Source organism: Molothrus aeneus, chromosome 22, assembly GCF_037042795.1.
Source record: "Molothrus aeneus isolate 106 chromosome 22, BPBGC_Maene_1.0, whole genome shotgun sequence".
NCBI classification, from domain to species: Eukaryota; Metazoa; Chordata; class Aves; order Passeriformes; family Icteridae; genus Molothrus; species Molothrus aeneus.
Genome location: NC_089667.1, coordinates 2220726 through 2248586, shown reverse-complemented (window position 1 = coordinate 2248586; position 27861 = coordinate 2220726). Strand labels below are relative to the sequence as shown.

The 27861-nt window shown below is 47.7% G+C and overlaps 1 protein-coding gene across 2 annotated transcripts in view; it reads right to left on the bottom strand.

Moving 5' to 3' along the window:
- Nucleotides 1-26382, bottom strand: part of PKNOX2 (PBX/knotted 1 homeobox 2) — a 104028-nt gene extending 77646 nt beyond the window's left edge. The window contains exon 1 of one of the 2 annotated variants that reach the window (XM_066564383.1): nt 26311-26382. The gene's annotated coding sequence lies outside the window, so the exon portion shown is untranslated. The remainder of the gene's footprint in view (nt 1-26310) is intronic. The other variant, XM_066564384.1, reaches the window with a different exon arrangement.
- Between the last annotated feature and the right edge of the window lie 1479 nt (nt 26383-27861).

Sequence of the window (27861 nt, the reverse complement as noted above, 5' to 3'; positions counted from 1 at the left end):
ATCATATTACATTATATATAATGTTATTATACATAATTATATTATTCTATCATATAGTATTATACATTCTATAGTATATATATCATTTTATATTATTATATATTACCTATATGTTTAACTATGCGTTGAAATAGTGTATAGAATTTCGTTTTATATATTATTTTATCTTACTATATAATATAATATTACATTATATATGTTATTATACATAATTACATTATTCTATCATATAGTATTATATTATGCATTCTACAGTATATATTTATTTTATAGTATTATATATTACCTATATGTTTAACTATGTATTAAAATAGTATAGAGAATTTGGTTTTATATATTATTTTATCTTATTATATCATATCATGTTACATTATATATAATGTTATTATACATAATTATATTATTCTATCATATAGTATTATACATTCTATAGTATATATATAATTTTATATTATTATATATTTCCTATATGTTCAACTATGTATTTAAATAGTATATAGAATTTGGTTTTATATATTATTTTATATTATTATATCATATCATATTACATTATATATAATGTTATTATGCATAATTATATAATACTATCATATAGTATTATATTATACATTCTATAGTATATATATCATTTTATATTATTATATATTACCTATATGTTTAACTATGCGTTGAAATAGTGTATAGAATTTGGTTTTATATATTATTTTATCTTACTATATAATATAATATTACATTATATATGCTATTATGCATAATTATATTATTCTATCATATAGTATTATATTATGCATTCTATAGTATATATATTATTTTATTATATATTATTTTATTTTATATATTTATTTTTACATATACACACACTATATACAATATATAGACACACTATATAATTTTTATCCATATTATTTATTATATAAAACAAATACAGAGATAACATAGCTTACCCTATATCTAATAATACTGTATACATATAATAGAGGTATCTATAAAGTCTATATTATATTTTGTATTTTATCTTTTATACTCTATATTATCCATTATTGCCATTCTCATACATATTAATTATATTCTAAAGCTTTATTTGATATTTTATATATATTATAATCTCCAATATCTCATATATTTATGATATCATATATCACAGATATTTTATACTACATTGTATATCATATCATATAATTATATAAATTCATGTCTGATAGGTAATTTATGGAAAACCCATGGTTCAGCCCCTATTTTATATAAAATATATGGATTTTAAGACCCAACCCACAGTTCAGCCCCTACAGACACCCCTGTAAAATAAATCCCAAACCTGAAGGATCCCTTCCCATGGGAGAGAAATGTGGAATAGAACCCCTGGGATGGAACACATCTCCTTCATGGATCTCAGGTGAGATTTACTGAGAAAGAACAGGATTTGAGGTACTTGGGAATATCTCATTTACAAGGATCTATTCTAGTCCATTCCATTCCATTTAATCCAAAGTGAATTTGCTCAGAGGTTCCCATGGAGGCTGAGAGAAACAGGAATCTTTAGGAGAAAAACCAACACCTTGACACAGAGATGCACAACCTGGGAGTGAATGGGACTTTCCAGAACTGGCAAGAATTTCCTTCCTGAATTTCCTGAATTCATTTTCCTGATTTTCCTGATTCCGCAGGATTCTGCTATCCCGGCATTGCAGCTCCTTGGAGAAAATCCAATTTATTCTTCAACAAATCCCCTTTTGCTGCAACACCACAAGACGCCAATGATGATTTTGGGGCCACTTTAGATCCTCAAAACCCCACTCTGCCTTTTCCTGATAAACCATCCCAAGCAAGCCAAAACCCTCTGGAATTTGGTATTTGCACCAGAAATCCATCGATTTTTTGCTGCACAATGTGTGACCACAAATGGGTTGCAGGGAGCAACTCCTCTAAATTTTTGGGAGGGGGGACAGAAAATCATTTTCAGGCTTGCAAGAATGAATTCATTTGCCCAAGCAGCGTTTGCACGCCGCGTTCCCAGCGGGAATTTGGCAGTAGCCAAGTGGAAAGGTTTATTTAGCCGGGAGCGGCGCTGCCTCCTTCACAAACATTTCCCCTTATCCAGCAGGGAGAACCTCACCAACCGAAAGGAGATTTAATTAGTGAAAATCTCGTTAGGCAAACGAAATTATCCGTAAGACAATCCCGCTCTGGACAGGGGGTGATTAAGCAGAGGCGTTAATGGGGAGCGCTGCTCCGGGATGGGGGGGCTGGGAGGACACCACGGCCCCACCCCCGCCGTGCCTGCCGAAAAGCCCTCGAGCATCTCATCAGCTCACCTTGATTGCATCATGCAAATTGCAATTAGCTTTTCCTTTCATCACCCCAGAAAACAGGAAAAAAAAAAAACCAAAAAACAAAAAGGTATTTTGGAGGTGCGGGCGCAGCAACCCCCAAAATTTGGGAGTGGTACCCAGGGGATGCTGTGCCTGCATCCCAGCACTGAGTGATGCAAATGGCATTTGTAAAGTTATTTTGAGAGATTTTGTTATGATTTCCAGCTCTTACACGAGGGTTTTTGAACCTAAAGATGTGGGGGTTTTCTCACTGCTCCCTGGGGGCTACCAAACCCTCCTGGGGGCTACCAAACTCTGCTAGAGCCACCAAACCCTCCTGGGGGGCCACCAAACCCTCCTGGGGGCCACCAAACCCTCCTGGGGGCCACTAAATCCTACCAGGGCTACCAAACCCTGCTAGAGCCACCAAACCCTCCTGGGGGCCACCAAACCCTCCTGGGGGGCCACCAAACCCTCCTAGGGGGACACCAAACCCTGCCAGAGCCACCAAACCCTCCTAGGGGGACACCAAACCCTGCCAGGGCTACCAAACCCTCCTGGGGGCCACTAAACCCTGCCAGGGCTACCAAACCCTCCTGGGGGCCACTAAATCCTGCTAGAGCCACCAAACCCTCCTGGGGGCCACCAAACCCTCCTGGGGGCCACCAAACCCTGCTAGAGCCACCAAACCCTCCTGAGGGGCCACCAAACCCTGCTAGAGCCACCAAACCCTCCTGGGGGCTACCAAACCCTCCTGGGGGCTACCAAACCCTGCTAGAGCCACCAAACCCTCCTAGGGGGCCACCAAACCCTCCTGGGGGCTACCAAACCCTCCTGGGGGGACACCAAACCCTCCTGGGGGCTACTAAACCCTGCCAGGGCCACCAGACCTTGCCAGAGCCACCAAACCCTCCTGAGGAGCCACCAAACCCTGCCAGGGCCACCAGACCCTCCTGGGGGGACACCAAACCCTCCCTGGGGCTTCTTAATCCTGCCAGAGCCACCAAACCCTCCTGGGGAGCCACCAAACCCTCTGGGGGCCACCAAACCCTGCCAGGGCCACCAGACCCTCCTGGGGGGACACCAAACCCTCTGGGGAGCCACCAAACCCTCCTGGGGAGCCACCAAACCCTCTGGGGGCCACCAAACCCTGTCAGAGCCACCAAACCCTCCTGGGGGGACACTAAACCCTGCCAGGGCCACCAGACCCTCCTGGGGGGACACCAAACCCTCTGGGGAGCCACCAAACCCTGGCAGAGCCACAAAAAGCTCCTGGGGGCCACCAAACCCTTCCAGGGCCACCAGACCCTGCCAGGGCCACCAAACCCTCCTGGGGGCCACCAAACCCTGCCAAGGCCACCAAACCCTGCCAGAGCTATGAAAAGCTCCTGGGGGCCACCAAACCCTGCCAGAGCCACCAGACCCTCCTGGGGGGACACCAAACCCTGCCAGGGCCACCAGACCCTGCCAGGACCACCAAACCCTCCTGGGGGGACACCAAACCCTGCCAAGGCCACCAAACCCTGCCAGGACCACCAGACCCCCACGTGCAGAACTCTGAGGGCGTTGCTGAGGCAGCTCAGAAGTGCAGGGAAAGCTGCAAGAGCTGCGAGCTCAGGCTGGGCTGCTCCAGAATCCAGCAGGGCTGACCTTGGGGGTGGTGACACGGCCACTGCTCTTTGTCCTCCCCCTTCAGCAGGATGTCACAGAGCCACCTGTAAAAACCATTGATTCAGGGCAAGAGAAGCCTTCCCTTTGCCAGGAAGTCCTTAAAAATGAGGGGGAAAAAGCCAAAACCTGATAAAATCTGTGCCCAGCAAACACTCGTGGGTTTTATATCTATAATTACATTTATCCAGCTCTTGTTCAAGACGAATCCCTAGGGAGCTCACCCCATGCAGCTCCAAGTTTGAGCATCCCTAAAATGATGATTCCCACCCCCGTCAGCTCCCAAGTCCAGAGGAAGGACACAACATCGCCATCACCACCTCAAAACGGGGAAAATTCAGAGTTTTTAGATGCAGAGGGAAGATGAGCTCACTGAAAACCACCCAGGGATGCATCAGGCTGCAGGTGGAGCGAGGAGATGGATGCTGAAGGAATGACCCAGCTGATGTCACAACTGAGAAACACAAACTAAATCCCAGCTGGCAAGGCCCAGTGCATCTATTCCCCATATATCACATTCCCAAATATGTTCTTCCACTATATTCTCCAATATACCAATATATTATATATTATTATAAATATAATATATATTATATATTATATTATATATAATATATATTATATAAATATATATAGTATATATAATATATATTATAAATATATATTATTATATATTTATATATACCAATATATAAATATATATATATTTATATACATATAGATGTATAAAACATTGTATTTCCCAATATATATACAGGGAAATATATTATATTATATTATATTATATTATATTATATTATATTATATTATATTATATTATATTATATTATATTATATTATATTATATTATATTATATTATATTATATTATATTATATTATATATTATCTCATTTTCTTCAATACATAACAATATTTCCAAATATTTTCTATTCCTAAATACATTCCCCAACATCATATATTTTATATTCCCCTATAAATAAATAAACAAATATATATATATGTTATATATAATATATACATGCATACAAATATATTTTTTTTAGATAGATAGATAGATAGATAGATAGATAGATAGATAGATAGATAGATAGATAGATAGAATATTATTTGCACTGCCCTTAACTTAAAATTGCTTCAGAGGCTGCAATTAACACAATTCTTTGAATTTTTCTGCAATATCCATCAATTTTTTCTACATCTTGGGCTCAGTTTACTGTTGTCCAACTTCTGCCACAATTTTGCTGAGTTTTGAGCAAAACCCCCATTTAATTTTTGTCAGGCAAAAGGAGTTTATCCTTTAAAGATCCTTACCAGATCCCACTCTCGGGACACAAAAAAAAAAAAAACCCTGAAAAATGTGGTTTTATTTAAAATCTGGTTTCATCTGAAGGTCAGATTTTACTCATAAGTTGTTTTTAAAGAAAACTATTGATGGGCACCAGGTTTGGATGGGAAAAACTTGGGCATCAGATGTGCTAAAACCCATTTTGGGGTGAGAGGGAAGTGACCAGGCCAGCAGCACAGGATGTTTGACCCTTGTGGGGTTTGGGGGAATTTCCATTTAGAAGTGAGAATGGGTCTGGAATTTGGGTGCTCTGCACAGCCCTTGGGTGTGTGGGAGGCTTTAATTGGGGTGCCCTGTGAGCCCCTTTGCTAATTGGGGACCTTGGCTGATTGGGGTACCCTACAAGCCCCTTTGCTAATTAGGGGGTTTGGCTGGAGTCTGTAATTTGGGTGCCCTGCAGGCATCCTTGATGATTGGGGTACCTACTCAGTCTTTGTTAATTAGGGGCTGATTGGGGTACCCTACAAGCCTGGGCTGACTGGGGTACCCTACAAGCCTGTAGGACCTTGGCTGATTGGGGTGCCCTGTGAGCCCCTTTGCTAATTGGGGACCTTGGCTGATTGGGGTACCCTACAAGCCCCTTTGCTAATTAGGGGGTTTGGCTGGAGTCTGTAATTTGGGTGCCCTGCAGGCATCCTTGATGACTGGGGTACCTACTCAGTCTTTGTTAATTAGGGTGCCACATCAGGGTCTTTGCTGATTAGGGTGCTCTGTGAGGAGCTTTGCTGATTTGGGCACTCTGATGAGTTGATTAATTTGGGAACCCTGCAGGGACCTCAGCTCATCCCCACCCCCTGGGAGCTAACTCAGATCCCTGCCACCATCTCTGCCACGCAGGTGCCACACCAGGCTCTCTGCCAATTAAAAGGCCCTGCCATGACCTTTCCTGATTTGGGTGCCTGGTTGGCATTTTTATTTTTTGTGCCCCACGAGCATCTTTGCTAACAAGGGTGCCCTGGAAGGGTCTGTGCCAAGCAGGTGCCATCCCATGGCCATGCCACCCTTGGGTGCCCTGCTGAACTCCTTCTCCCAGGTGCCCTGAAGGGGTCTCAGGTGCCTCAGGCACTGAGTGATGAAAATGCCATTTTTAAAGTTATTTGAAGAGATTTTGTTACTATTTCCAGCTCTTACAGGAGGTTTTTTTTTTCCCCTAAAGCTGTGGGTGTTCTCACACTTGGCTCTTCAGGTCACAAGCAGCAAGTGACACAAGTGACAGGACAGAGGTGACACCGCTCCTGCCTTGCTCTGGGATGCTCCATGGGCAACCCAGCCTGGACAGGACGTGGCTGCACCCATCCCTCAGTCATAGGAATGGCTTTAGATCCCAAAATCCTGCAGGAGCTGGTTCAGGATGTGGCTGCACCCATCCCTCAGTCATAGGAATGGCTTTAGATCCCAAAATCCTGCCAGGAGCAGGCTCAGGACATGGCCCTATCCATCCCTCACCTACAGGAATGGCTTTGTATCCCAAAATTCTGCAGGAGCAGGCTCAGGATGTGGCTGCATCCATCCCTGACCTACAGGAACAGGTTTTACATCCCAAAATCCTGCCAGGAGCTGGTTCAGGATGTGGCTGCACCCATCCCTCAGCTACATGAACAGCTCTGCATCCCAAAATCCTGCCAGGAGTCAGTTCAGGATGTGGCTGCATCCATCCCTGAGGTACAGGAATGACTTTAGATCCCAAAATCCTGCCAGGAGCAGGCTCAGAACGTGGCCCTATCCATCCCTCACCTAGAGGAACGGCTTTGTATCCCAAAATCCTGCCAGGAGCAGGTTCAGGATGAGGCTACATCCATCCCTCAGCTCAGCTACATCCCAAAATCCTGCCAGGAGTGGGTTCAGGATGTGGCTGCATCCATCCCTGAGGTACAGGAATGGCTTTGTATCCCAAAATCTTGGCAGAAACAGGTTCAGGATGTGGCTGCATCCATCCCTCAGCTCAGCTACATCCCAAAACCCTGCCAGGAATGGGTTCAGGACATGGCTGCATCCATCCCTGAGGTACAGGAACAGCTTCCCATCCCAAAACCCTGCCAGGAATGGGTTCAGGACATGGCCTAATCCATCCCTCAGCCACAGGAATGGCTTTAGATCCCAAAATCCTGCCAGGAATGGGTTCAGGACATGGCTGCATCCATCCCTCAGCCACAGGAATGGCTTTAGATCCCAAAATCCTGCCGGGAGCAGGCTCAGGACGGGGCCTCATCCATCCCTGAGGTACAGGAACAGCTTCCCATCCCAAAATCCTGCCAGGAATCGGTTCAGGACGGGGCCTCATCCATCCCTGAGGTACAGGAACAGCCTCCCATCCCAAAATCCTGCCAGGAGCAGGCAATGCCCACCCCTGAAGGGCATGGAGCAGCTCCTGGGATGCCTCACTGCCATCAGAGCATCCCAAAATCCCATCTGCAGCCCCCACGCCGCATTAATGGCTCCTATTTTGCTAATTGTACAAACCTAATGGGGGAAGGAGCTGGCAGGGGAAAAAAAAAAGGGTAATGGCCATCAGGGCAGCAATAAAGCAAAATTAATGGGCTGTGGGAAGAAATCATGTCCACTTAATGCCAGCGCTGGAACTCGGGGCCAGCCCGGAACGCCAGGGGGGGTTGCTGTGCCCCGAGGTCACCCCGGAGCAGGACAGGGAGGGAGGGGACAGCAAAGAGCAGGAGCGTGCCCAGGGCTGGAGAGCTGCGGGCAGCAGGAGCGGGGACAGTGCCGGGGACAAGGGACAGAGGGACAGAGGGACAGCAACGCTGCTGAGACACACCAGGGATGGCCCTGCGCCTTCAAATGGGGACAGCTGCTTTCTATCTCCTTTGAATTTATTTTTTCCAATTTTCCTGCTTTCATTTTGCTTTTTTCCAATTTTCTCTTCTAATATTTTTCTATTTTGCTTTTTCACATTTTATTTTCTTTTACCAATTTTCCTTTTTATTTCCTTTTTCTAATATTTTTCCTTTTTTTTCACTTTGCTTTATTGCTTCTAATTAACCCTTTTTTCATTTTCCCTTTCCTTTTTACTGTTTCCCTTTTCTCCCACTCTCGTTTTTTTATTTTTTACCTAGTTTCTTTTTTCTTTTTACTTCTATTTCCCTTTTTTCCCCTTTTTTTTTTTTTGTTTTTCATTACAATTTTTCCTTCTTTACTTCCTTTTTTTAACCAGTTTTCTTTTTATTTCCCATAGAGAAAGGAAAACAATTTTCCCACCACAAAGCAGAAAAAACCCACCCAAAACTCTAAGCCAGCAGACAGGGATGCTGGTGTAGGACACCACCCAGGGATTCCCAATCCTTATTTTCACTCTGTCCCATCCAACTTTAAATTTAATTACTTTGTGATTTTTTGCTTGCCCTGGAACAAAAATCCAGTGCACAAATATCCCTGTTCCCAAAGGGATGGAGATAAGACTCATCCCAAACTTTCCCTTTGGACTAAAAAAAAAAAAAACAAACCAAACCAAACCAAACAAACAAAAAAAAAAAGACAAAAAAAACCCCAAAACACCACAAAAAAAACTTTAGCAGATAAATTTGGGTAGGAGTAAAGCTCTTCATTCTAGGAAAACTTAGAAGTGGATGTGGAATATTTCTATGAAGTTGTGCAAATACAGATGTGAGTGGGCATCACCAACACTTAGGAAAATTCAAATTATCTGTATCCAATCAAATGGCCCTGCCAGGAGCCAAAACAATCCAGGAAAATCCCAGGAAAACCCAGTGGTTTGTATGAATGCCCCAAATCATACTGGGAGCGAGGGTCCAGCTGCTCTTCCAGCACCCCCAGCCAGGCCCCACTCCCAGCCCCTGTCTGGGATGGCTCCTTCCACCCACCCCAAAGCCCAGGGGAGGCTGGGGAGCTTCTTCCTATGGGAAAAATCCCAACATTTTCTTCCTGAAAATGCCCAGAGGGGATAATTTTCTTTTTTAAATGCTCCTATTTTTGAGGAGCCACTTAGGGCTGGGGAGGATGGGAATGATGGATTATCCCAGACTGGAGCAGGGATGCTCCAGACCCCTGTGAGAAAGGATACAGGGATCAGAGATCATCCCAGACTGGAGCAGGGATGCTCCAAACCCCTGTGAGCAGGGATACAGGGATCAGAGATCATCCCAGACTGGAGCAGGGATGCCCCAGCTCCCTGTGAGAAAGGATACAGGGATCAGAGATCATCCCAGACTGGAGCAGGGATGCTCCAAACCCCTGTGAGCAGGGATACAGGATCATCCCAGACTGGAGCAGGGATGCCTCAGCTCCCTGTGAACAAGGATACAGGGATCAGAGATCATCCCAGACTGGAGCAGGGATGCTCCAGACCCCTGTGAGAAAGGATACAGGATCATCCCAGACTGGAGCAGGGATGCTCCAAACCCCTGTGAGCAGGGATACAGGATCATCCCAGACTGGAGCAGGGATGCTCCAAACCCCTGTGAGCAGGGATACAGGGATCAGAGATCATCCCAGACTGGAGCAGGGATGCTCCAGCCCCCTGTGAACAAGGATACAGGGATCAGAGATCACCCCAGACTGGAGCAGGGATGCCCCAGCTCCCTGTGAACAAGGATACAGGGATCAGAGATCACCCCAGACTGGAGCAGGGATGCCCCAGCTCCCTGTGAACAAGGATACAAAGCTCATCTCAGGCTGGTGCAGGGATGCTCCAGCTCCCTGGCACACAGTGAGCAAGGATACAGGGATCATCCTGGCTGGAGCAGGGATGCTCAGGGATACAATGAGCAAGGATACAAGCACCACCCACAGCTGGACCAGGGATGCTCCAGCTCCCTGTGAGGAAGGATACAGGGATCATCCTGGGCTGGAGCAGGGATGCTCAGGGATACCCCAGCTCCCTGTGAGGAAGGATACAGGATTATCCCAGGCTGGAGCAGGGATGCTCAGGGATACCCCAGCTCCCTGTGAGGAAGGATACAGGATTATCCCAGGCTGGAGCAGGGATGCTCAGGGATGCTCCAGCTCCCTGTGGGCAGGGGTGCAGGGATCATCCTGGGCTGTACCAGGGATGCTCAGGGATGCTCCAGCCTCCTGTGCACACAGTGAGCAAGGATACAGGATCATCCCAAACTGGACCAGGGATGCTCCAGCTCCCTGTGAGAAAAGATACAGGGATCAGGGATCATCCCAGGCTGGAGCAGGGATGCTCAGGGACACCCCAGGGATACCCCAGGGATGCTCAGGGATACCCCAGCTCCCTGTGAACAAGGATACAGGGACTGTCCTGGGCTGGAGCAGGGATGCTCCAGCTCCCTGTGAACAAGGATACAGGATTATCCCAGGCTGGACCAGGGATGCTCCAGATCCCTGTGCTTGGGCACCAAGCAAGGATACAGGGATCATCCTGGGCTGGAGCAAGGATGCTGCAGCTCTCTGTGAACAAATATACAGGGATCAGGGATCATCCTGGCTGGAGCAGGGATGCTCAGGGATGCTCCATTCCCTGTGCACACAATGAGCAAGGATACAGGGATCAGGGATCATCCTGGCTGGAGCAGGGATGCTCCATTCCCTGTGCACACAATGAGCAAGGATACAGGGATCAGGGATCATCCCAGGCTGGAGCAGGGATGCTCAGGGATGCTCCATGTCCCTGTGCACACAGTGAGCAAGGATACAGGGATACAGGATTATCCCAAGCTGGAGCAGGGATGCTCAGAGATGCTCCATTCCCTGTGCACACAGTGAGCAAGGATACAGGGATCAGGGATCATCCCAGGCTGGAGCAGGGATGCTCCATTCCCTGTGCACACAGTGAGCAAGGATACAGGGATACAGGATCATCCTGGCTGGAGCAGGGATGCTCAGGGATGCTCCATGTCCCTGTGCACACAGTGAGCAAGGATACAGGGATCAGGGATCATCCCAGGCTGGAGCAGGGATGCTCAGGGATGCTCCATGTCCCTGTGCACACAGTGAGCAAGGATACAGGGATACAGGATCATCCTGGCTGGAGCAGGGATGCTCCATTCCCTGTGCACACAGTGAGCAAGGATACAGGGATACAGGACTATCCCAGGGTGGAGCAGGGATGCTCAGGGATGCTCCATTCCCTGTGCACACAGTGAGCAAGGATACAGGGATCAGGGATCATCCCAGGCTGGAGCAGGGATGCTCCAGCTCCCTACACACAGGGAGCAGGTCAGGCACCCAATACAGATTTCCTCAATTCCCATTCAAGCTGTGCACGTGGAGAACTAAACCAGGCACGAGCTGTTTCGATGGCCTGACAGCAAAAGGAGGAGCGAGCTGGTGTAAATAAAGGCGGGACGGCACCGAGGGAGGCGCTGGTGCCCCGAGGCTGCCGGGCTCAGGTTGCAGGATCCACCGGGGGGCTGAGGGGCAGGCAGCTATTTTGGGATCGGGGATATCATTTCACCAACGATTCCCCTCAGTTTCATGTGACACGGACCCAGCATCCCTAAAATAAACGGGGACTACACCCCGTCTTAAAGGGAATGGAAACAGAAATGGTAAATGGGATACCAGGCACCCAAATTGGTGTGAAGGATTTGCCTGATTTTATTTCAAATACACACCAGGGGCAAAAAGCACTTTGGATTTCAGCAAATATTTGGGAATCTTGTTAATTAATGGTACAGTGGACACGAAGATGCAGCTGAGATGCAGAGCTGGGGATCACAGAGGGATTTGGTGGATTTTATATTGCATTTGGGGAGTTTTCCCGTGGACATTAAAAATAAATAAATAAGAACTCTGCACTTGGTCCCTGCCAGTGACAGGCTCAGGGCTCCCTACCCAGAGCAGCAGAAAGATGTGAGGCTCCACGTGCCAAAATAGCAAAAGAATTTGGGAGAAATTTGTTATTCACTGATTTTTTCCCCTACTGTGCAATGAGTTGAATGGGGATTTTTGTGGTTGGGGCTAAAAATCTCAGATTTAGGATTATCCCCATTCTTACAGCCATGTCACTGCTTCATTTTATTGTACATTAAAAGAACTTTATATTAGACATGTTTCTATTAGACATGTTTCTATATTAGACATGTTTCTATTCACTGCTTAATTTTATTGTACATTAAAAGAACTTTATATTAGACATGTTTCTATTAATTGTATTGATTGTATTTCTTATTAATGTTATATACATTCTATATATTATATATATAAAATATATATATTTATATATAAAATATATATAAAATACATTTTATATAATATATAAATATATAAAATATATAAAATACATTTTATATTATATATATTATATATATTTATATATAATATATATAATACATTTTATATAATATATATAATATACAATATATATTATATATAAAATATATAAAATACCTTTTATATAATATATATAATATAAAATATATAGTACATATTATACTACTATATATTGTATATATTGTATATATTGTATATATTGTATATAAATATAAATATAAATATAAATATAAATATAAATATAAATATAAATATAAATATAAATATAAATATAAATATAAATATAAATATAAATATAAATATATTATACTATACTACCTAATAAAAGTTCATTAACATATCCCAATCTCTTCATTGAAAACTATCATTTATCAGCTGGAAAAATCATCTCCATCTCCTGTGGAAGATTAACATCACTTTTGGCAGCTAAAACTCACTCAGCAGCAAGTTTCAAATTTCTTTCAGCCTCCATTGCTGCAGCTTTATTCTGTGTTATTCCCCTTCCTCGCTTGCAAATGAAATGTAAAGTTTGAAATTCAGGTTGTAACAAAAAAAAACAGCACAGGGACAAGGAATTTTCCAAGAAACTGAAAATCCACCAAGCTGATGGACTCAGCTTGGCAGGAGGAGCAGCAGGGGGGTGTGCACAAGCACCCAAGGGGGATTTTTCACCCTGGAAATCAGCACTGGGATGTTCAGTTTGCATCAGAAAAATTCTTTTCCTTTGGATAAGCACCCACAAAATTGTAGCAGCATTGCTAAAATCAGATGAGAGCCACTAAAAGTGGATAGGCAGCCCTAAAACTGCAGCAGCATCCCTAAAACTGCACCAGCACCCCTAAAACTGCACCAGCAGCCCCAAAACTGCAGCAGCAGCCCCAAAACTGCAGCAGAATCCCTAAAACTGCAGCAGCAGCCCTAAAACTGCAGCAGCAGCCCTAAAACTGCAGCAGAATCCCTAAAACTGCACCAGCAGCCCTAAAACTGCACCAGCAGCCCCAAAACTGCAGCAGAATCCCTAAAACTGCACCAGCAGCCCCAAAACTGCACCAGCATTCCTAAAACTGCAGCAGAATCCCTAAAACTGCACCAGCAGCCCTAAAACTGCACCAACAGCCCCAAAACTGCAGCAGCAGCCCCAAAACTACACCAGCATCCCCAAAACTGCACCAGCAGCCCCAAAACTGCACCAGCAGCCCTAAAACTGCAGCAGCAGCCCCAAAAATGCACCAGCAGCCCCAAAACTGCACCAGCAGCCCTAAAACTGCACCAGCAGCCCCAAAAATGCAGCAGAATCCCTAAAACTGCAGCAGCAGCCCCAAAACTGCACCAGCAGCCCCAAAACTGCACCAGCAGCCCCAAAAATGCACCAGCAGCCCTTTTTTCCATCAGAAAAGTTCTTCTCCTCTAGGAATGCATGAACAGGTTGATCACCAGCTGCACTCTGCCATGGGGGACAAGATTTTCCTCCCCCAAAACCGCCCAGCACTCCCATTGCTTTCCTGTGTAATAATTCCCTCTTATCAATCAATTGATTGATAATTTTCTATTATAAATCAACCACTATTTTTATTATAAATCAATAATTTTCTGTTACAACCTGATCCTTTACTTTCTATTATAAAGTCCTTGACTTTCTATGTATTTCTATTATAAATCCATCAATAATTTCCTAAAATCAATCCAGATTTTTCTCCTATTAATCAACCCACTACTTTCAATTATGAATCAATCAACAAATTTCCCACTATAAATCAATCAACCCACAATTTTCCACCCCAAATCAGCCAATAAATTTTTATTAGGAGCAAACCAACTCCTGACTTGCTCTTCCAAATTGATCCATTGATCATTTTCTATTAGAGCCCAATCGACCTTTGACTTTTGGAGTATCAATCAATCAATCAATCAATCAATGGGTTTCACTCAGAGTGGATTAATTAGAATGAATTTGATGCTGGCTGAGTTCTGCTGGGCTGACAGCCCCCCACAGCCCCAGCAGGTATTTCCAGCCACTGTGGTTCATCCCCACTGCCCTCAGCCCCAGGCATTCGTGAAATCTGCACAAAGAGGGGCTTGTTGAGAGCTGCAGCCTCCAGAAGCCGCAGGAAACAAAGGGGGGATTCTGTCTGCTGGGTCAGGGGGGGCTGCAGGGAGCCCCCAGCCCACAGCAGCCCCAGGACAGGGGGAGCAGCCCCAGGACAGGGGGAGCAGCCCCAGGGTGGGACTGGGGAGCAGCCCCAGGGCAGCACAGGGGGAGCAGCCCCAGGACAGGGGGAGCAGCCCCAGCACAGGGGGAGCAGCCCCAAGGCAGGGCAGGGGGAGCAGCCCCAGGACAGGAAAGGGGGAGCAGCCCCAGGGTGGGACAGGAGGAGCAGCCCCAGGAGAGGGGGAGCAGCCCCAGGAGAGGGGGAGCAGCCCCAGGACAGGGGGAGCAGCCCCAGGGCGGGAAAGGGGGAGCAGCCCCAGGGTGGGACAGGGGGAGCAGCCCCAGCACAGAGGGAGCAGCCCCAGGACAGGAAAGGGGGAGCAGCCCCAGGACAGGGGGAGCAGCCCCAGGACAGGGGGAGCAGCCCCAGGGCAGGAGATGGGGAGCAGCCCCAGGGTGGGACAGGGGGAGCAGCCCCAGCACAGGGGAGCAGCCCCAGGACAGGACTGGGGGAGCAGCCCCAGCACAGGGGGAGCAGCCCCAGGACAGGACAGGGGGAGCAGCCCCAGGACAGGAGGAGCAGCCCCAGGACAGGACAGGGGGAGCAGCCCCAGGACAGGGGGAGCAGCCCCAGCACAGGGGGAGCAGCCCCAGCACAGGGGGAGCAGCCCCAGGGCAGGACAGGGGGAGCAGCCCCAGGGTGGGACAGGGGGAGCAGCCCCAGGGTGGGACAGGGGGAGCAGCCCCAGCGCAGGGGGAGCAGCCCCAGGACAGCACAGGGGGAGCAGCCCCAGGGCAGCACAGGGGGAGCAGCCCCAGCGCAGGGGGAGCAGCCCCAGCACAGGGGGAGCAGCCCCAGGGTGGGACAGGGGGAGCAGCCCCAGCACAGGGGGAGCAGCCCCAGGACAGCACAGGGGGAGCAGCCCCAGGGCAGGGGGAGCAGCCCCAGGAAAGGGGGAGCAGCCCCAGGACAGGAGAGGGGGAGCAGCCCCAGGACAGGAGAGGGGGAGCAGCCCCAGGGTAGCACAGGGGGAGCAGCCCCAGCACAGGGGAGCAGCCCCAGGACAGGACTGGGGGAGCAGCCCCAGCACAGGGGAGCAGCCCCAGCACAGGGGAGCAGCCCCAGCACAGGGGAGCAGCCCCAGGACAGGGGGAGCAGCCCCAGGGCAGGACTGGGTGTGGGGCACGGCTGGGGATGGCAGTGGTGCGAAGGGAATGAAATCCCACCGTGCAGTGGGGACTCAGCCCATCACTCGCCAGATTTACACCAGGTTTACCCAAACTACACCAGATTTACACCAGGTTTACCCAAACTACACCAGATTTACACCAGGTTTACCCAAACTACCCCAGAATTTACACCAGAATTTACACCAGATTTACACCAGATTTACCAGAATTTACACCAGATTTACCCAAACTACACCAGAATTTACACCAGATTTACCCAAACTACACCAGAATTTACACCAGATTTATCCAAACTACATCAGAATTTACACCAGATTTACACCAGTTTTACCAGAATTTACACCATATTTACCCGAATTACACCAGATTTACACCAGATTTACACCACACTTACCCAAATTTGCACCATATTTACCTGAATTACACCGGATTTACACCAGATTTACACCAGGTTTACCAGAATTTACACCAGATTTACCTAAACTACACCAGAATTTACACCAGATTTACACCACATTTACCAGATTTTACACCAGATTTACACCAGACTTACCAGAATTTACACCAGATGTACCAGAATTAACACCACATTTACACCAGATTTACCAGAATTACACCAGATTTACACCAGATTTACCTGAATTACACCAGATTTACCTGAATTACACCAGATTTACCCAAATTACACCAGAATTTACACCAGATTTACACCAGATTTACCCAAACTACATCAGAATTTATACCAGATTTGCACCAGGTTTACCAGCATTTACACCATATTTACCCAAATTACACCAGATTTACACCAAATTTACCAGAATTACACCAGATTTACCAGAATTTACAGCAGATTTACACCAGATTTACCTGAATTACACCAGATTTACACCAGATTTACACCAGATTTACCCGAATTACACCAGATTTACACCAAATTTACCAGAATTACACCAGGTTTACACCAGATTTACCAGAATTTACAGCAGATTTACACCAGATTTACCTGAATTACACCAGAATTACACCAAATGTACCACAATTTACACCAGATTTATACCAGATTTATACCAGATTTACCAGAATTTACACCAGATTTACACCACATTTACCAGATTTTACACCAGATTTACACCAGTTTTACCAGAATTTACACCACATTTACCAGAATTTACACCACATCTACCAGAATTTACACCAGATTTATACCATATTTACCAGAATTTACACCACATTTACTATATTTTACACCAGATTTCCCAGATTTTACACCAGATTTCCCAGATTTACACCACATTTCCCAGATTTCCCAGAATTTCCACCATTTCACCAGAAGAACTGGAACACCAATTGAGGCACTGCCAATCCTTGAGCCCTTCCCCGTCCATCCCAGCCCTGCTGCACTGAGCCCCTCTCCAAGCACGATGAAGTCGGGGTGCAAACACCCCCAGGGATTCCTGCAGGGAGAACAGCACTGGGAACTTCTCTGGCTTTTCTCCTGTTGAGCCAAATCCAGGATAAATGGTTGTAGGGAAAATAACCCCCCTGATGCTACTAAATCGCTTTATTTCGTGGTTTTAGCATAAATATTCTCACCAGGAGCTTCAGCTCCGCTGTTTGGGGTGTTAAATTTAAAAGGGAAAGAAGAGGGAAATGAAAAAAAAACCCTTTTGGAGGTTGTTTAGGCAAGGAGGAAAGATTGAGCACGGTACAGGGTGGGATTAAGGTGGCAAAGGTGGTGTTAAAAAGAAGGAGAAGCTCCCCCAACAGCAAGAGGTGGCTCCTGGTATGAGGAGAAAACACTCAAATGCTTCAAAAGAGTGAAAAAAAAACTTGATAAAAAGTGATGGTTGAGACAGTGGGGTTGAAAGGGGTCAGGTTTGGATGGGGGAAAATGGAGGGAATGGGGAATAAAGCCATGGGGGCTCTGGGCTGGGGGAGGCACAGCCAGGAGCTGGAGGGGCAGCACTGGGAAGGGACAAATGGTGCTCAAAATGCATCAGAGCCCTGCAATTGCACGAGCAGCCTCAAAGTGGGAGAAGCACCCACAAAATTGCAGCAGCAGTGCTGAAATCAGATGAGAGGCACTAAAAGTGGATAGGCAGCCCTAAAACTGCAGCAGAATCCCTAAAACTGCAGCAGAATCCCTAAAACTGCAGCAGAATCCCTAAAAATGCAGCAGCATCCCCAAAACTGCAGCAGCACCCCTAAAGTTAGACCAGCATCACTAAACTCACACCAGCATCCCCAAAACTGCACCAGCATCCCTAAAACTGCAGCAGCATCCCCAAAACTGCACCAGCATCCCTAAAACTGTACCAGCAGCCCTAAAATTTCAGCAGAATCCCCTAAAACTGCACCAGCATCCCTAAAACTGCACCAGCAGCCCTAAAACTGCACCAGCAGCCCTAAAAATGCACCAGCAGCCCTAAAACTGCAGCAGCATCCCCAAAAATGCACCAGCATCCCCAAAACTGCAGCAGCATCCCTGAAACTGCATCAGTACCCCTAAAGTTAGACCAGCATCACTAAACTCACACCAGCATCCCCAAAACTGCACCAGCAGCCCTAAAACTGCAGCAGCAGCCCCAAAACTGCAGCAGAATCCCTAAAACTGCAGCAGCAGCCCTAAAACTGCACCAGCATCCCCAAAAATGCACCAGCATCCCCAAAAATGCACCAGCATCCCTGAAACTGCATCAGTACCCCTAAAGTTGCACCAGCATCACTAAACTCACACCAGCATCTCCAAAAATGCACCAGCATCCCTAAAACTGCAGCAGAATCCTTAAAACTGCACCAGCATCCCCAAAACTGCACCAGCATCCCCAAAAATGCACCAGCATCCCTGGAACTGCACCAGCATCCCAAAAAATGCACCAGCATCCCCCAAAATGCACCAGCATCCCCAAAACTGCAGCAGCATCCCTAAAAATGAACCTGCACCCTAAGATTGCAGCAGAATCCCTACAATTGCAGCAGCATCGTGAAAATGAGATCAGCATCCCCAAAGGCAGGTGAGCAGCCCTGAAGCTGCACCATCGCTCCTAAAACTGAAGGGGCATCCCTAAAACTGCATCTCTGAACATTGCCCTGGCACTCCTAAAACTGGCACCAGCATCCCTGAAGTTGGAGAGGGATAAAACAAAATTTAAATCTAAAAATCCCATCAGCATCACCTTACAGGAAAACAACCCTCTGGTAGCATTGAGTATTTAATTCATGTTATTATCTTGAATTATTTACTATTTATTGGTTATGGAGTATATATTACTATTTCTTTTTTATTTTGTTTTATTTATTTTTATTTCATTTTTTATGATAGTTAAGTTTGTTCTTTACCATCCCACTGACAAAGTGCCCCAGTTCATTATTTTTTGTTTTAAAGCAATTAATTAATTGCAGGACTTATGAGACCTTGGATCTGGCAGCAAGATATAAAGAAACCAATTTCTGCCCATAAATGCATTAAAAGACCTTTGCAGGCATTTTATAGAAATGGGATTTTCTTGGGATTGAGATCAAAAATAAGAAGAATTTATTTCTTTTTTATTTCTTTTTTTTGTAACTCCTCCAGCAAAGTTCAGCTCCTCAGAATTCAGATTTTGGGGGGTTTTTTTTTGAATAATTTTATTTAAATTGGGTGAGTCAGAGCAAGGTCAGGGAGGGGATGCAGGATGGTCTGGAGGGGAGCCTGAGCCAATTATTTATAATTATTTATAATTATTTATTATGAGCTGATGAAGGGGATAATAAAATACAAGACCTGGAGAGGGCTCAGCTCATCAGCCTCACTCACCAGGAGCCTCCCTTTGGACAGAGGCAGCAGAAGATTGTGGAAATAGGGGGAAAATAGGAAATAGGGGGAAAGGAGGAAAAGCAAGCAGGGAAAAGGAGGAAAAACAAGCAGGGAAAAGAGGAAAATCAAATAAAATCAAAGACAGAAAAGGAGGAAAATCAAGGAGGGGAAAGGAGGAAAATCAAACAAAATCAAGCAGGGGAAAGGAGGAAAATCAAGCAGGAAAGGAGGAAAATCAAACACAGAAAAGGAGGAAAATCAAGCAGGGAAAAGGAGGAAAATCAAGCAGGGAAAAGAGGAAAATCAAGCAGGGAAAAAGAGGAAAATCAAACAAAATCAAACATGGAAAAGGAGGAAAATCAAGCAGGGAAAAGAGGAAAATCAAACAGGGAAAAGAGGAAAATCAAACCAAATCAAACATGGAAAAGGAGGAAAATCAAGCAGGAAAAAAAAGGAAAATCAAGCAGGAAAGGAGGAAAATCAAGCAGGAAAAGAGGAAAATCAAGCAAGGAAAAGAGGAAAATCAAACAGGGAAAGACTTTTTTTCCTGGGGTAGCATCAAAATCTCTTTGCAGGCTCCCAGCTCAGCACCAGCAGCACTGAGATGGAGAAATCAGCAGCTTGGAGCAATAAATTCCCTTTGAAATGCATTGCTCAGGACACTGGAAAGGTCTGAAGTGCTTTACATGCAGCAGCACCTGGGGATTCACCAGGGCCAAAAAAGAAAATTTAAAAGGGCAGAAAAGGGAAAAAATAGGAGTGAGAAATACAGAGGGGAAAAGGGAAAAAATATTAAATATTCCACTTTTTTTAGGGGAAAAAAAAAAAGGAAAACAAAGCAAAAAGGGGAAAAGACTTTAAAGACTTTTAAAAGGTAAAGAAGGAAAATAACAACAATCAAGGAAAAAATGAAACAGAAAAAGGAAAATATTTTAAAAGAAGGAAAAAAAGAAAGAAAATATAGGAGAAAACAAAAAAGGAGCTACTGAACAAGGGAAAAGGGGAAAAAAATAAAAGATGGAAAAAAAGAAGACAAAGGAAAATAGTAAAAAAAAATAAAGGAGAAAAGGTGGAAAAGGGGGGGAAAAAATAAAAGATGGAAAAAAAGAAGACAAAGGAAAATAGTAAAAAAATATAAAGGAGAAAAGGTGGAAAAGGGGGGGAAAAAGAAGAAAAGAGGGAGAGGAAGGGGGGAAAGGAGGGGAAAATGGGAAAAAGGAAAACAAAATCAGCTTTTGCTGACATGGAAAATTTCCAAGGGGTTGAAGCTGTGAGCCAGGGCTGAAGGGTCCTGGGGAGGCTGAGGCTGCTCCTGCTCCCTGCCGGGATTTCCCTCAAACCCCACTCCCAAACTCATCTTCAAACAAACACGAAACGGGGCAGGAAACAAAATAGAAGCTTCCCATGGCTGGGCCAAAATTGGGATTATTTTTAATTGGCTTTCAGAGATTGCTGGCAGGGCTCCAGGCAGGCAGCACAGCCAGGCCAGGGAGAGCCTGGCCAAAAGCTCTGGGTTCAGTAATAACATTTTTCATCGTTTCTGTAACACCTTGTAAAGCCAAAAGCTCCGCATTGAACAGCACTGGGGAATTTTTTTCCCTCGACACAAGTTGGGTTTCACTCTCTCTCTCCTCCACCTGCACCAAAATAATCTGACTTTTGGGGAGCATCAGCAGTGCTGCAAAGCTAAGCCTGAGGGTTTATGGCTTTTTGGTGAGGCTATGTGGATATTTGGGTTTTCGCTTTGTAAGGGAGGGATGGGACAGGTGGCACAGAATGCTGAAAAGGTGAGGGAAGCATGGCCTGGAAAATGAAAGGCAAGGTAAAAAAAAATCAAATAGTGATAAAGCAGAAAAAATGAAATAAAAGTTAAAAAAAATTAATAAAACAATAACAAAACTGAGCAATAATAAACAATAATAAACAATAATAAAACAATAATAAAACAATAATAAAACAACAATAAAAGAAAAGAATACAACAATAAAAGAAAACAATAATAAGCACCCTGAGCTCACCAGGTGCTTATTAACTAAACCAGTTAATCTAAAATAAAAAAAAAATTAAATAAGAGGAAATAATAACAAGAAAACAAACAAAAAAACCTAAATAGGATGGAATTAAAATTAAATTAAAATAAAGTAATAAGTAACTAATTCTTAAAACTTGTGGCCATGGTGCTTTGGGAAGTGGTTTAGTGGCAGATCTCACAGCTGCACCCAATGGTCTTGAAGGTCTTTTGCAACCCAACTGTTTAACAAACACCAAAAAACCAGAGCTGGGACTACCCAGGGTTTGTGCTCCTCTTTGGAAGAGGAAAAGCCAAAAAAATAGGATAGAACCAAGCAGTTGGGGAGCACTGAGGCCAAAATCCCTTCTTATTTCTACAGCTGCAAAGCACAGCTGGGCAAAGGCAGCCTCAGCCCCTGGGGCCAGGGCTCCACCCCTCCAGGACAAGGCTTTGCCCATGGGCATCACCTGCAGCACCCCCCAGTCCTTTCAAGGCTGGAGGCAGAGATAAACCCGAGTTGAAATTTAATTGAGGATTAATTCCCATCCTTCTGGATTATTATTTGGAGCCGGCGTCTTAATGATCTGACTAATGACGCTGGGAATTCATTTATTTGGGGGCTAATTAGAGGGCATTTGGTAACACCCTCTTTGGTGGTGGCAAAAATTATTTGGGAATCAAGTATTTGACAGTGCATGGGATGTTAAATGGAACTGGGAATTGTCTGCATCCAGTAAATTATCCCACCACCACCCCGAAAAGTCAGATTTCCCCAGAGAGTCAGATTTCCCCAAAAAGTCAGATTTCCCCAAAGAGTCAGATTTCCCCAAAGAGTCAGATTTCCCCAAAAAGTCAGATTTCCCCAAAAAGTCAGATTTCCCCTTGCTGCAGTGAAGTGAGGATGGGCAGTCGGTGGGGACAGGGTGCTGGGATGCATCAGCCTAAAACAAAGATGATCCTGCTGCTTGATGCCCAGGGCTGCAGATGCCAAATCTCCCTTAGTTTCTCCCGAACTGTGGCCAGAGTTTCCTCCTGACTTTAGCAAGCCTGGGCTGTGCCCCTTGCACCCCTCCCACCCCATCCCCTCTCCTCATTTCACCGATTCCTTCACGCCCCAGCAGCTCCCAGCAAAATCAACTGTGCCAAACTGGGGTATCCCAGCAGCCCAGGGTCATTTTCTCCATATCTTCAGGAAATATCCCAAGAATCCATCCCACAAACCCAAGCAGGATGCAGATGGTACCCAGAGGGGCAGCCCTGCACCCTTGAGGATGAGGATGGATGGATGAAGGATCACTTCCCAGCAGGACCAAATCAATGCTTAAGTTTTGTGGGAGGACAAAAACAACCCTGTTATCACTCAGAGATTTATGGGTGCTGTCCATCAGCTTAGGAAAAAAGACAAGAAGTAATTCAGAAGTTCCCTGGAAAAGGCAAAATCACCCAAAATCCAAAGCTGCCCCATGAGGCTCTTGTTTTATCCTTGAGTTGGAAAAAGAGTTATTCCTGATGTGCCAGAGGGGTAAAACACTCTTCTCCCAATACAACTTCATGCATTTAATCCTTTTAATTTCCTTTAAAAAAAAAAATTAAGGAAAAAATATGAGATTTCCTTAGAATAGGTGACTTCCTTAAAAAAAAAAATAAACACTTCTCCCTAAAAAAAAAAAAAAAGATTTCCCTTAAAAAAGCATAACTTTTTTAAAAAGGCAATGTCCTTAAAGGGAGATTTCCATAAAAAATAATATTTCCTTTATTTCTCCCCCTCCCAAAAATGATGGAGGGAAAATGGAATATGTTCCTGCAAGCTCAGTGGGGAAGCTCAGCATCAGTTTTCTCCCTGTTTTTTCCCTCACCCCATGATATCAGGGAGTGTTTAATGTTATTTATAAATACATATCTAATATTATAAAAATCTCAGGTTCAAGTGAAGGGGTTGATGGGCTGGCTTTGGGGGGCAAGGGCTGCAAAATGCCTTAAAAAGCCCAATTTTGGGATGCTAAGGAACAGAGCATCTCCTTCTCTTCCTGACACTGCCAGCTCCCCTATTAACCTCTCCTGTAATTAGCCTCAAGCAATTAACTTTTGCTCCTAACGAAAGAATCTCAGTGCAGGGAGTTAAATAAAATAGGAGGGAGGAGGGGGAAAAAAATAAGGGGGAATCCTGATCCCATCATCTGCCTGCTCCATATAACTTAAAATCAAAACAAGGCACTGCTTTTTCACCCAAATCTCCCAAAATCCAACTGATTCATCCAAACCCCTCTCCCCATCCACATGAGGCTGGAAAGAGCCCCCCAAACATCAGACCCCAAAGGTTTTGGGTTTTTTTTTTTTTTCAGGGAGCACCCACTTTTCCACAAGGGGATGATGCCAGCCACACCGAGTCAGCAGTTTTGGAGGCAGGATGTCCAAAAGTTTCATCAAATCCAGGTCCTCTGAGCCACGTTCTGCTTTTCCCCACTCCAACCCCAAAACCTTCCAGGATTTAAAAGCAAAATAAGTCGAAAAAAGCCAAATTAAGCCATTTCCTCTTCTATTTTCTGCTTCTCCCCGGCAGACAGCTGTCCCGCATCCCAGCCAAAAATAATCCATCCCCCCCCTTTCCTCCATCTAATCTCCCCGGCTGGGAGTTTGAAAATATCCTGCCGGGTTTAGGGTTTCCCGTTACCCGGTGGGCGGCGAGATAGTGGGAAAAAAGATCCTTGGGAGCGAGAAAAACCGGGAAGAGCCCAAACAAAGAGCCCGAGCCCAAGTTGAGCTTGGACACCTGGCGAGGGCTGGGATGAAGTGGAGGGACACCCCAAAGGCTCGGCAAAACTTCCCCGAGTCGCACAATGCCACCGGCGGAGCCACCCTCCCGCAGACGGAAATGCAACCAAAAATTGCAGGATAAATTTCAAATAATAATAATTATGATGATGATGATGATGAAGAAGCCCTCCCTGCATTGCCGCAGAGCCACTAAAAGGGATTCCTGGAGTATTCATCCAACTCCGTGGGATGGGGGGAGCTGCCAAGGGGTCCCGCGGAGCGCTCCAGGGGGAAGGGGGTGCCCTGGGGGAAATGGGGCGCGCCAGGAGAAGGCGGCACCCGGGGGATCTCGGGGGGCACGGGGGGTTTGTCCCGGGAGAGCCGGCGGGATGCGGCACTGCTGCCAGGGCCACGCTCGGGCACTGGCGGCGAGCCCGCATGAGGCCCTGCGGGGTGGCACCGCTGTCCCCCGGCCCAGCGGCTGCCCCTGGGGGCACCCCGAGCTCCCCGGGTGCTTTGCACGGCCGGGACGCCGCAGATAAACGAAACGGCCCCAGCACCGGCCGCTGCAGCCCCCCAGGCACCCGGATCGGGGGGAACTTCCCGGGCTCCGAACGCCCCGGGCCGGGGGCTCCGGCCCTCCCGGGGGCCGTGACCACCTGAGGGGGGCTCCAGCCCTCCCGGGGGAACCATGGCCACCTGAGGGGGGCTGCAGCCCTCCCGGGGGAACCATGGTCAGCTGAGGGGGGCTGCAGCCCTCTGAGGGGGAGCCATGGCCAGCTGAGGGGGGCTGCAGCCCTCCCGGGGGAACCATGGTCAGCTGAGGGGGCTGCAGCCCTCTGAGGGGGAGCCATGGCCAGCTGAGGGGGGCTGCAGCCCTCTGAGGGGGAGCCATGGCCAGCTGGGGGGCTGCAGCCCTCTGAGGGGGAGCCATGGCCAGCTGGGGCTCCAGCCCTCTGAGGGGGAGCCATGGCCAGCTGGGGGGCTCCAGCCCTCTGAGGGGGAGCCATGGCCAGCTGGGGGGCTCCAGCCCTCTGAAGGGGAGCCATGGCCAGCTGGGGCTCCAGCCCTCTCCGGGGGTGGTGGCCAGCTGAGGGGGGCCGGCACCCCCGGGAGAGGACTGAGGGGATGAGGTTCGCAAGGGGCCGGGGGGCTCCAGCCCCCGGGGAGGGCTCAGCGAGCGGCCCGAGGGCCGGGGCAGCCCCGCCAGGAGCGCTCCCGACGCTCAGGGCTCCGCGGCCGGCCCCGCTCACGGCAGCGAGCACGGGGGGTGCGATCCCGGGGGGGCGCTGGGAGGAGGAGGGGGGGGGGGTCTGCAGCCGGCCGGGGGTCGCAGCCCCGCTACAAGCACGGCAGGCGGGAGGAGGCTGCAGCCGGCCGTGGCCGTGGGGTACGGCCCCCCAAAAGCCCCGCCAGCCTCCCGGGCTCCGCGAGCGGCGGCTGCAACTTGTATGGGGGGGCTGCAACCTTCGGGCTGGGGGTGCGCGACCCGCAGCCACCGGACACCCCCGGATGGCCGCAGCCGGCCGGGGGATGGGGAGCAGGGGGTGCAGCCCGCTCCGATCGCTGCGTGCCCCCAGAAGCACCGCGCCCGGCCGAGGGGGGCACGGCGGAGAACCGCAGCGGCACGGCCGGCCGGTAGGCAGCCCGCAGGGGGAACCGGACACCGGGCACGGACAGCCGCGCTGCCCCGGCCCCGCACGGCCGGGAAGGCGGCGGGAACGGCAAGTTACTTCCCACACCGGAGGGGATGGGGGCTGGGGGGTGTCCCCGTCGCAGCCGCCGCACGTGCCCCGCCGCCCGCGCCGCTTTGTCCGCCGGGCTCCGCGGCTCCGCCCGCCCCCGCGCGGCGGCCCCGCCGTGAGTGACAGCCCTACCTGCCCGCCAATCTTCATCACACCGACACCGGCCTGACAGCGCGGCCGCCGCTCGCCGCCCGCCCGCCCGCCCGGCCCCGCCGCGCCGCCGCCGACAGGCCCCGCCCACCGCCCGCAGCGACACGCCCCCCACGCCGAGCCACGCCCCTACGAGCCCGCCCCAGCGCTTGGCCACGCCCCCTCGGCGCTGCCCTTAGCGCCCCCTGCTGGCCGGCGCTGCTGCGCCCCCCGCCCCAAACGGAGCCGCCCCCCCCACCCCCGGACCCCCGAACCCCCCGGGTGTGCCCGGGACAGCGCTCGGACCCTACCCCGGCCGACCCTGCCCCTGCTGCCCTCAGCCCGATCCCCCCCAGCACACCTGCCTCCCCAGCAGCATCCCTCCCCCGGTTTATCTCCCAAATTTACTGCCCCGCACCCCCCCACATATTGCCCCAACACATTTTATACCCCCTAACACATATTGCCCCTAACACATATTGCCCCCAACACATTTTATACCCCCTAACACATATTGCCCCCAACACATATTGACCCCCAACACATATTGCCCCTAACACATATTGCCCCTAACACATATTGCCCCTAACACATATTGACCCCCAACACATATTGCCCCCCCCAACACATATTTCACCTCCAGCAGCACCTTCTCCCCTCCATATTTCCGCACCCCCCTCCCCTCAAATGCTTTTGCCATCCCAGATTCAGAGCCAGCCTCGGTGGCCTTGGTGACCCCGACTCCCACCCCAGAGTCCCCCCTCCATCAATCCCCCCATGGGGGTCACCAAACCCGTCCATCCCCTAGCACAACCTTGACATTTAGGGTACCCAGTGAAATCCCACCCCAAACCCCTCCTGGGTTATCCCCCAGGCAAAACACTCTTATTTTGGAAATATCTGTTAATTACTGTTAATTTGGGGGGGGCTCCTATCTGAGCATCCTCAACCCAAATTTTGGTCTGAATGAGACATCAGCAGCCCTTCTCTCTCCCAAAGACCTGAAGATGAGATTTCCCTGGAATCCCAGTCATTGGGAGCACTGGGTCCTACAGCCAAATTTTCCCACATTTTTTTGCAAAAGCTACAGGGACAGATTTTTCTGGATCAGTCTGGCCATAGTTTTTTTCTCCCAATTTTCCGTCCCCCTCCCTAATGAAAAATCCCATCAAGAACGGATTTAATGAGAAGTGCTGAATTTCTGCCCATTTCCTAAAGATATTGGGTGGGGGTCAGAGTCACTCAAAAGAGCCCCAGAATTCCTTTGGAATAGGTTAATAGGATAAGGAATAAGTTAAAACTGGCTCTAAAGAGTTACAGAGGGATGCCAGCCAGGGGCACTAAATGGTGTGTAAGGGATGGCCATGGGGTCAGAGATGCAAGGGGAAAGGTGAACAAACAAATTAAATTTAAGGCCAGGAACCCACAACAATTTGATTTTTTTCTACAGTTTTCCAGAACAAATGACCTCTTGAAAAAAATCAGCATTCCTAAATCCCTCCTTTTAGTTTATCCCAAAAATAAGTCCATCCAGAAAATATTTGCTCCACTGTT